We start from the raw sequence: 11,653 nt of genomic DNA, 5'->3' as shown, positions 1-11,653 counted from the left end.
CCTGTGAGAAAAGTGGTGGTTAAAGTAGGGGAAGGAAAAGAATAGTAATGATCTGGATTCAAAGACCTCCTATAGTTCTGCATTGTAATGACAAAAGGACTTGAAAGCTGGTCCTGCTTCTCTATTAACCACAGGGCAGGTAGGTAAAGTTGATTCTTCCTTCCAATGATTATTTCTAAGTAGTGCAGAGTCAAAGCGTACTGAAGTGGTAGAATTACATGATGCTGACAAGTTTCTTACCTACAAGACACTTAACTTGCTGAGCATGGAATTCCCTCAGGATATAACTCCTGCTTTTCCCCTTTTCCAGATGGCTCCATCCCTTCTCTGATATGCCTTAGGGTTGCACTGAATTAAACACCAACATGTCATGCCTGAATTTGCTCAAGGAATTCCTTCTCTGTTCATCAGTGATGGTTAATTGACCAAGAAATTTCATCTGTGTATCAAAAAAATCTCAAAAATATTTTTCCAGAAAAGTTTTAAATCATAAAATACTTATTCTAGGAGGACTTTTTATTTTGACATATAAGGCTAGTTCACTTTTCGTGTGAAATAATACCATTTGCTTTAAAAATACAATCCGAGTGCAAAAATTCTTCAATAATGTCATGTAAAGAGCTCAGCCTGTACAGACTGATTTCTAAGAGATGTTTTTGGTAGCAATCTATTTTTAATAGGCACAATATTATCATACTATTACATAAACTGATGTGAATCTTTTGCTTTGTCAGAAGAAAGATATGATGAATCCCACTGAGTTTCTGGGAGCTTTCAGGATCATGCAGGGGAAGCAAGAAGCTCCTTGAAGATCTGCCTGCTACTTTTGTATTTTTGTTTATATTATTTAACAGTTTAGTGACTTCAGAGCAGAGATATGTACATTTTCCTGTACATACAACGATACTGCATTTTCCTGTTCCCATCTCTCCTCATATGCAGGACAAAAACCTTTGCTCTTCCTGGCCTTCTCTGTTCCAAATGCAACCTGATTAACTGGAATTACCATTTTAGGAGCCCTTCAGGATTTCTGTATGGACTGGAAAGCTCCATACATCAGCTCTACCACATGAGTGAACAACTCCACAAATGCCTATGCAAATCTCTTCTGCTTTTGAACTGCAGCAAAGAAAACCACCAACAAATCCAGAACACTTCTTACATACCAGAGTCTTGGTATTATTGTAAATCCTGTCTTAATTTAACATGAGTTTATCTAGTTAATCACAACATCATGTCTAGAACATTCTCTTTTCTAATATATTTCACCAGACATCTTATTCTCTTATATGGGTCCAAATGACAAAAGGGAGGAAAGCACCTCTAGCTGCAAATGTACAAAGCCATGACCAGACAAGCATGCCCAGCCAGGAGCAGCTATTTTCACACTGAACTGCCTCTAGTCATGAAACTTTTCCATAAGTTACCATAGTACTGCATAAATATTGACTTATTGCCTTCATGACCCTGTTGCTTGTTGCCTCCAGGTCACTAATGCTGCTGCTCTCACTGGAACATGAGCTTTCCACAGCTGCAGCACAAGCCTTTCACTGTATCTTCTGCACAACTGGCTGTCACTCTCAGTTGTGTCAGTGACATACAGATCAGAGCAAAGTGCTTTAGCAGGTAGATCAAAGTAAAACAGCACAATAGACTCTGGAGTAGCACCCCTGTGCTTTCACTAAAGGTTCAGGAAATTTCTTGGCAGATGGAGGCAAGTATACTCACATTACGGCAATTCCATTTTCCTAATGAGGCCATTGCAACAACATCAACATAGAGGGCCCCAGCTGGCTGCAGTATCTTGTCGTATATGATTAGGAAAGTGCAAAAACATTCTTCTTGCCCTGCAGACTCTCCTTTGTCTCCATAAAGACTTCTTGTCCTCACATAGGATGAGCTAGTGGATGGCATATTGTCCTCCATTTTTCAAAGGAGAATTTCTTTATTCCTCTCTAACTAAATAATTTCACTATTGGGAGCTGAATTTTCCTTTACTGAAATACAATTAAATAAGTGATTTTTTAGAGAATATTGACAAAGCTGTTTTCATAGAATAGAATTAATCAACAACATTGTTCTTTTGTGTGCTTCAGTGGGTGATTATCAGGTGTATGTGGGCAATCGGTGACTTAAATTTTGGGACATTGCTGTACATGTATGTGGCTCACAAGTTTGTTACTTCCTCTTCTTTAAAGTCCTGGCTTGTAGACAATCTCAAGGAACCACTTCTATCCCAGTGTAACCCCTCAGTCCCCCGAAGGGCCTCAGAAGAGCTCTGAGCATTTTTATGAGCTTGAAACTTGCCTTTAGCCCAGAATAAATAGGATAAATATGAATTAAACATACGCTTTTCCCATATTGCACCAAATAGGCTGTATCTGGTGAATGGAGTGACAGACCTGTCAGCTGGACATTTCAGCACAACACTGTTGTTATGCCCTCATAAAATCATTTTTACAGTAAGTGAACTTATTAGAGATACATTCATCAATATTTTCTCAGTTTATTTCCATTTAATTTCTTATTTATAATAGATTTATACCATATAGAACCCATACATAACCTGCATCCTTTTTATATTATTTATAGAAAAATTTTAAGGAGATAAAGTGCATTCTCTACATTATTTCCATCTATCAGAATGCCCCCAGTTCCCTTCATCTCAATTGTTAACAGTATTATAATGATAAAACAATATGGGACCATCTGGCCGGATTTTTTTAAGCAAATAGCAAACTAGGTTTATCTTAGGACTTCTTGGATGCTACCAGAAGATGGAGGGTGCACTGCTGTCCTTATGTATGAATGTACTGAATTTTCACTGTAGGAGAAATTTCCAATCACAGAAATCCCAAGAAGCTCAGGCTGATTACAGTTTGTTTGTTGTGCTTGACACCGCAGGATAAATGAAAAGCCTTTTGGAAGGATACGCATTCCCCTGGCATAGCATTTATTTAATGATGTTCACAGTTATCTTTACAGCAAAGATACTGGCTTATTATGAGCTATCACTGAGCTTCTGGTGCCATGGCTCTCACAAGAAATTGCCAAAATTGATACAGACTGCAAGGAAATCAAGCTGCGTAATTCAGCTGTGTAGGGAGTTGTATAAAAGTCACAGTGCATGTCAGGAATTGAGCTGGGGACACTCAGTCTGTTCTATATAGCACATATCAGTATGCAGTCACACGGTTAAAGAGGAATATAGAGTTTTCACACAGATGTGTCCATGGCAACTAACAGACTATTTTCACTTGTCTTCAAAGATGTTTCCAGCACAAAGGACTCCATTAAAACTCACAGATAAATCCACACTCAGAAAGGATACCATCTAAGAGTCTTTGTTAAACTTATATTCTGTTTTGACATGGGCATGGGACTTCTTTGTTTCACAAGCCAATTACCAGTCCATTTTTATGGCAGAAAAAAACAATGGTGAGGTTTTCTATACACAACATATAAAAATGCAAGGATTTAAGAATATTGTAAAATTATATCAAATCTAGATCATTCTGTACCCATCCACACAGTGAGTCATGACAGAAGGTTAAATGTCATCTATGAACACCAAGAATCAAAGTAATAAACAAGTGGATGTTGGGACCCTTGACTGGAGCACACAAACAAAAACACCTTGGAGCCTTGCTGGGCTTTGCCTGCCTGAAATAGCTGCGATGTTACAATGCCCTTGAAACAGGTTTCCCAGAAGTGATGAGAGAAGCTGCAAAAACAGTGAGGAATAGCATGTTATGAAAAACCTGTCATCATTAGATTACAAGGAAATCAAGCAGTTCAAGACAGTATGAGGAATAAATCACTCTGTTTGATTCTTTGATTAAGATGGCCACTGCACAGATCTGTGCCATGGATCACAGTATTAAAGGAAACTCAGCATCCATTTCTAAAGCAGAACATCTATTACAAACTCCTACCAAGCATATGCCGCATCATGAAGTAAGTCTTTTAGTCTTTAAAAGAACCCCTTCAGTTTTTGCCCCAGTGTAGCAAGTTGGCAGGGCTCTTCTGATTACTTTTATCATGGAATGACCTGTCTCCTCTTCCAGTTCAACATTACCTTCATTGAAAAACAAGCAACATATTTTGCATTGAAGATAAACATTATTTTTTTACTGCACGGATCTTTCATTATTTGTTTTTGTTTTACCAGATTTAATTGCTTTAATTTTACCAGAATACTTTTCTTTTGGCCAGTTCTTACCTTTTTTAATATGCTTTCTGACTTCTGAATCACATTTGTTTGCTGATCAATCTGTCCCTCCATTCCCTACAGGATCTCTGCATTATTGTGTTAGAAATAAACTCACTTTTGGATACAATCAAGTGGGGACAAAGTCTTTGAAGCAAACGAAAGCTGTTTATTTGTAACAGGTCATCTGAGTCAGATACGTACCTCTCCCCCGAGAGCCAAAGAGACACACCCTCCAACAAAATGGCAACTTTTTATACCCTTTCTCAGCCGGGGGCGGTCCCTGTCCCCTGTCCCGTTGGATGGGCGCTCGGTGGGTACTTGGGAACTTACATTCTCTCCCGATCCCCTACTTTTCTGTCCCCTACCCTCTCATCTTCGTTCCTTTTTTGGTCCCGTGTTCAGCCCCACCCCTCTCCTAGTTCTCAACAACTCTCAACAGATTAACCAGAACAAATCCAAACCATAGCTAACAACAAATAGGGAACAGAACCAACAACTTTCATTCTTTTACTCAATAATCTTTTTGGCTGCAGCAAAGTATTACTTCACCTCTCACAATTGTAATATTCTTCTCTTGAGCAGTCATTTGCCCAGTAGGTTTAAAACTATTTCCTGCAAGAAATTCAAGTTTGTAAAGACAACTCTGGGAAGCTGTGCAATTTTGATTAATAACAACAACCTCAAAAACATAAAGCCTTATTGACACTGAAGAATTTGACCTCTTCAGCACAGCTGAATTCTCTGATGAGCTCCCTTAATTTCTCAATGCTTGTCCTCCTGAAATAATTAAAAAAACATAATTAGTAATCCACTTGGTTTATTTTTCTATTATTTTTAAGTTGACTTAACTCAGGGTCACTCAATCTGGAATCATTTCCTGGGAGCAGCTCTTTTCAGTAAGTTATCTCCTACCATTCAGGCTGCAAAATTATACAGCCTGATTCTTGGTTCAATGGTTAGTAACAAGTCTGTCATCTGGCATAGTCAAAAACTCATGGGGCTACCCAATAATGTCAGCATTTTGTTTCCAAGCTATATAGAGGAAAATCAAGTATCCCACAGTGAAACAGTTGCATTCAGAATCATAATTTGTTTGTACTAACATTAAATTGGTCCTGAAGTTTTATAGTAAGAGTACTCAGAGATAGGCCTATGGCATATTTCAGAAATATATTTTACAATAAAACTAAGCTTGAGGTTTCAGTCTTTCACGCTCAATCTAAAACTCAGTGTATTTAGTCAAATGGTCATGAATATTCCTCATCACAAAAGATACCAAGTAAAATGTACCTGCAGGATTTCTTTTCTTATTATTATTTCTCTTGCTCATTTATGGTTAAATAGATAGAACACATTCTGATATTGTGGTCTGGTATGTACCAGTTGTGACTTCTGAGTCATAAACTGGAGGCAAAATATTCAGCAGTAATTAGTAATAGACTGTCACTAAGCCAAACCATGGGATCTCCCATTCACATCAGTGATATCTTTTCAGTTTCATTTAAAGTCACAGGTCCCCTAAATTTATCATAAATTTGTGAGCATACAGCAGGAAAATTGAGAAAACTACTTGTCTCTGAACTAATTTCACTATATTTAATCTAGGAAATTGCTCTTCTAGTGGATAAGATAAATTTTTCCTATGACATTCAAACAGACTCACGCATACTAACTGATTGTATTTGATTCCTCTGCACCAAAATAATCTCCTATTATTCATCATGCTTATAGGCCTTTTCTGTCATGCACATTCAGCCAGGAGTTAGATGTGGTGGAAATAGTGCCTTTTACTGTATTTTCAAAATTCCTTTGGTACTGTTGACAATTCCATTGAAAAACCCTGATTTAATAAGTCCCCAGCCCTAGTCAGTCTGATTTATCTTGATGAGAATACACACATGCTAAGGGTAGCAAGCTGAAAAGTGATACAAAATTGCACTGAAAATCTTGATGTTCCCTTAGAGAAACTTCTTAAGGTAACACATCTCTGTGTGATAGAATTGCTAATCCAAGGCTTTCACATGATTAATTTAATGAATATTTAAACTGTGCTTTATTTTCATCTAGTTGTCATTATTTTCATAATGAGATATTTGCATGCATATGCATTTGCATGTAGGATAATGTGCTACACATCATGACTTCAGGACAGATAAAATGGTAGAATGTGTATTCACACATAAGGTCAGATATGATGGTCTGGATGTATGATCAGGTTCAACAAGCAATGGAAAACAAACCAAGAATTCCTTAAGAAAAAAATGAACTACAGGAAATGTACAAACATATCAGAGTCAGTGAAAGCATTAAAGAAAAGACCTGTGGCAATATGAACAGTTATCCATTTGTAGGACCAGGAGAATGGTTGATTAAGACAGAAGACTTTTTAGTATCTATTATTTTGAATGAGATTTAAAGTTAATTATTACCTATCACTTCAATCCCAGCAAATCAATACAAAAAAGCCTGTTGTGTGGCTTGTTGCCTCTGCTTTATTTAGGAGTTAAGCTGCTTTTTTATACATATTTGTTTTTATTGGATTGTCAGTGTTATTCAGCTTTGCATAGCCAAGCAGGTTCTTTTAAACCCGTTTGCATTTAATTGTAAAAACACAAGTAAGTAGAGCTTAACTTTCTCTTAATTAAACTCCAAACAACAAATCATCATTACTATGATTCCCTGGAGGGACAGAGATTAGAGATACATACCCAAACCTTAAAGTCCATTTTTGTGCCTGCAATGCAATATTTACAAAACTATCAGAACAGTTTGTTTGTTAATGAGGCAAGAATATGTTAACAAATTATGTTAGAGTAAATGCTTTATGCAGTTCCATGTTCTCTTCTCCAGGGAAAAAATTGCATGTCAGGAAGCAGCAGAAACAACCAACAGTTATATTGTCTACATTACTAATCAATCTGACCTTGAGTTCATCCTTCACTGACTCAGGGATCATCAGCACAGTCTACGACTTGGTGCTGGTGATCCTCCTGTGGCATGAACCATCCATCTGAAGTCTGCCCAGATCTGACGTATATGTAGAACAAACTGCCAGCACCAGGCACAAAGTCCTATCTTGCTGATAGGCAACTTTGGCCATCTGTGATTAGAAACAAATTCAGGACAGGAACAAAAGGGTTTCAGATTTATTTCTGCATTGCCTTAGCTTGGAGCAGTTCAAAGGGATGTATTCTACTTTTCAGTATCAGAGGATGAATGTGAATCATGGTCTGAGCATTTCAGTGTGGGCCAATATAATAAAGAGAAGAACTATCACTTACATGGTTTATGTTAAGAGTGGCTGCTAGGCCAGTCCAGGGGACCACTGACTTCCTCATTACACTGCATCTGTTTGGTCAGGGACATTTGAGTGCCCAGCTTGAGGTGCCCTGGTCCATGATTAGTTTCTGTAACTAAAATAAAATAAATACTAATGAATCAATATAGTAGTATCACCGATATTCCCACTGAATAATCATGAGGTGCACCCTAAAGATTTCTGACTATTTATTAAAGAGTACAGTTCCTTTGTTTTTAATTTTCTTTTAAACCCTGAATCATAGGGATACAGGTCACATTTTCAAAGGTTCATTAGCACTGTGATGTCTATGACCTTACTTATTTTTCATTTTTATTTATATTTGGAAAGCTGATACTTTTAAATAGCTAACAGTACCCGTACTTGAGTTTTAAGGCACAAAAAGACATGTTATGAGTCATAACTCAGAATTCACAGAATCATAATTAATCACACTCACTAAAGTGAAGGACTCAGCCTGCAAATAATATCTCTAATAATGGTGTGTGAGAGAGGAAGAGAAGGGGAGAGAGACAGACAGGTGGACACCGATTCTCTGGCTTGAGCCCATTGCAGAAAGTCAGGAAGCACAGATGTATGTTTTAGGATTTTCCTGTAAATGTTATAGTTGTTAACTGTTAACTATTGGAGTCTACCCCCTCAAATTAGTCTTAACATTCACTTGAGATTAACAATTCATGAAATAGCATTTCCTGCTAGCTGCAGACTGTGTCTAACTTAAGCAATAGGTGGAATGACTGGAGAAAAATCCAGGGAATGCAAGAATAATAAGCAACCTGCAAACATAAGATATAAGTATGGTTTGAAGAAACTGAATTTGTTTAATATAGGGAGAAGAGGTGAAGTATAAAACTTCATATACACAGCAAGTGCCTGAAAAGAAGAAGAAAATAATCTGTTCTTCCTGTCAACACAGGTAAGATTAAAAACACCCCAAAGATCCCTAGCTGGACAGGGAAGACAGCAGAGATGGCTAAGCACTGAAACAGATGGTCCGCATGGGCTATGAAATCATCCCCCAGCTAACCTGTTTGGGTTTTAAAAGTAAAACTAATGAACAAAAGGACAGTTCTTCTTGGCATTAAGAGAAGCAAAAATAACCCTAAAAATGACACGGTTTTAGTGTGTTCTGACAGTAGGACATGCTGGCAGTGTGTGTAGGTGTTGTAACACTCAGAAATATAGGACAGCAGCTTCACAAATTTTCCACTGTGAGTCTGGAGCTATGTAGTCTCCAGCTGGTAGCTCTGAAAAGATCACAAAAATTTGTGACCAGAAAGCAAAATACAGATGATTTTTTTTTTTTGTATTTATTGTGAATGGATAAATATTAACAGAAGAGGGAAGCTGGACTGCAGTGACTAAATTGCTATGTTTATGTGGTTTTCTATTTTTCTATCTTTTTTATTGCCTTAATCCTGTGTGGTGTCATTCAAGACAACTTGGACATTGATGTAATTCCTTCTTTTTTTTTTTTTCTATAGGTTCTGTATTATGGTACAGCTAAGAACATTTAAAAAAACCCAAACCAAAACAAAAAAAACCCCCAGATTGCACTTAAAAAACCCACTTTTTTTTTACGTTTCAAAACAGTCAAATACCTGATTAACTTCAGTTTTTAAAGATCAATTCTGCAACAGTACCCTAATGATGCATTCATGAACTGTATGACTGGAGAACTCAAACATCTTTCTTCAAGAGTGAATTTCCTTGTGCAATGCTCACCTAATTATTCAGGAAGGATAGACTCTATTTTCATGCCAAAGATGCAACTTATTAGAGGCCTTAGGTAATATGAAGGTGTTGATGGACATCCTCAGAATAGGCTCATACATTCTCTTAGGCTTTGTTTTCCAGACATTTTAGGCCCTTTTCATACAACAAAGATACTTCATTTCCGCTTTATAAGCCCAGCTGCAGCCTTGATATAAGGTAGTAGGAAATAAAGGCACAGGCATAGAAATAAAGGCAGAGGAAAAAAAGTGGGCTCTTCTCAGGTCCAATATACCAAAGTATAGAACACAAATAGGGTAAGGATGTAATGTTTTCTATTTCATATACTTACACCAGTGAATCGCCCCAAACTGGGCCAAGAGATCCTTCTGAGACAAAGTCCAAGAAGTGGGTACTTGCTTTATTCAGCGCACTGGGTACATGGAGGATCACTCCTCCTAACACACACATGCCAGGCACACAGGAGATTACAATATATGGTTACATTTTATGCATGTTTATTGTTTTCTTTAGAAAAGGCATGGTTATGCAAACTATTTCTTAGAACTCATTATTATCATTAGCATATGCCGAGCGCAGGCGCAGTGCTCTCTGGTGGTCACGCTGAGGAAGGCTCGGTCATTTTGATGCAGGCTGCATCTCTTCCTCGCTGTGCACTTTTCACCTTTCTTATCTAGGCATGCAGAGTCTCTTATTAGTGTTTCAGCAGTTTCTTCACTGGATTTAGCAAGCTTTGTCCCTCATTTTTGCAAGCTTTATTCCCTATCTCTTGCCAAGTTATTCAGCTAACTTCTACATTGGTTACAATGTATCTTATTCTAACCCCAGTATAGGAAAGCATGCCCAAGTACAATGATTTTAACCCTTTCACCATGAGACAACTTGTTTGCCAGCATCAGATGAAATGTTAAACAGCCTGCAAGATAATAGTCTGCTTCTCAGACAGGAAAAAAATGAGACAAAGATTTGTAGAGCTGTAATGCAGGTTGGAGTAAGAGTAGAAAATACAGCCCCCTCCATTCCCAGACATTTGCTCAGCACAGTGGATTAAGACCTCCTGACTGGACAGAGGACAAATCAGCTCTTAAAGAAAACACATAAAGAACATGCTTCTAGTAAGTGCTGTTATTTCTTGGAAAGAAAAAAAGACAAACCCCTCCCCCAAAACATTTTTTCAGCTCACTGATGATTTTTAGGCAATAAACATTTTGTTCTAACATATGGCATCCTTAAGCACTTTCCAGTGACTTGGGTAAAGGCTGATTTGTCACTGATGTGGTGGCGTTTGTCATTCTTGATCTGCCACCAGCACAGGTCCAGTTAGGACAGAATACTTTGGAACTTCACTTTGGTTTCCTGTAAGTTATTACTACTCTGAACTGAAGAATGTAGAGGGAGATAAGATAGAACTGAGCTACAGGCTGTGGGACACACCTGCAGAACACCATGGCAGAACCGAGAAGCTTGTCTCCGCCTGACCCTGGGGGGAGGAGATGCCAGCCGGCAGAGCCCTGCGGAGAGGAGCCTGCTGGAGCCTGCTGGATGGGTGGGCAGCGCGTGATCACCCCCATATAGGGACACTGGGAAAGTGTGCTGCTGACGTGGCAATCTGTGATAGGTCGCTTAGTGAAAAATACAAGTAAGGAAATACTGTGTCTTGATGAAGTGTATAAAACCAGCTTGTTTCTCTCAATAAACATCTCAGTATCCCTGCCAATCTGAGTCCATGCATCAGTCATTACAAATGAAGAAGATACCAACCTTCTTTCCTCTGTTATCTAGATAAAATGAGCTCAGTAAGAGAAACAAAAATTAATTTCACATTAAAAATGCTTTTGGGAAATGGAAAGTTTGATTAAAAGTGACAATTCTAATAATATTTCCCTATTTTTTTTTTTGAGTTTTCTTCAGTCTATGAAAAAAAAACAAAATAAAAAAAGAAAATAAAATTATTTGAGGGGAGGGAAGACAGAGAAACTGTTAAACAAAAGGGCACAAAACAGAGGTTGCAACCAAGCAAAAATATTAAATTAACTGTATTTTAGGTACATTTAGTCTTTAATAACAGTAATTAAGCCTAGTAAATGTTGGTGATTGAGGCAAGGACCCACACTGGCAGGGAATCTGAATAGTTTATTCCAAGAAATGAGCTGGTGTCTTGGGGTGACTTTATGATGTATATCCCATATCGCTGCCCTATACCCAGAAATTAACTTTGTGCCTTTCTATGCCTTTAAACTGAGCCTGAGAGGGGGAAGGAAAAACTGAGCAAAACTTTTTCAAAGCAGTTTGCAGCTTGTTCAAAGTCACACACAGATAGCAACTTTTTTTTTTTTCCCCAGCTGTGGCAGGGGGGGGGGGGAGCACCCCGCCTTGTTCCCCCCCAG

Source organism: Corvus brachyrhynchos, unplaced genomic scaffold (genome assembly GCF_000691975.1).
Source record: "Corvus brachyrhynchos isolate BGI_N302 unplaced genomic scaffold, ASM69197v1 scaffold16, whole genome shotgun sequence".
Taxonomy (NCBI): Eukaryota; Metazoa; Chordata; class Aves; order Passeriformes; family Corvidae; genus Corvus; species Corvus brachyrhynchos.
Note: the sequence above shows the minus strand (reverse complement) of the source record.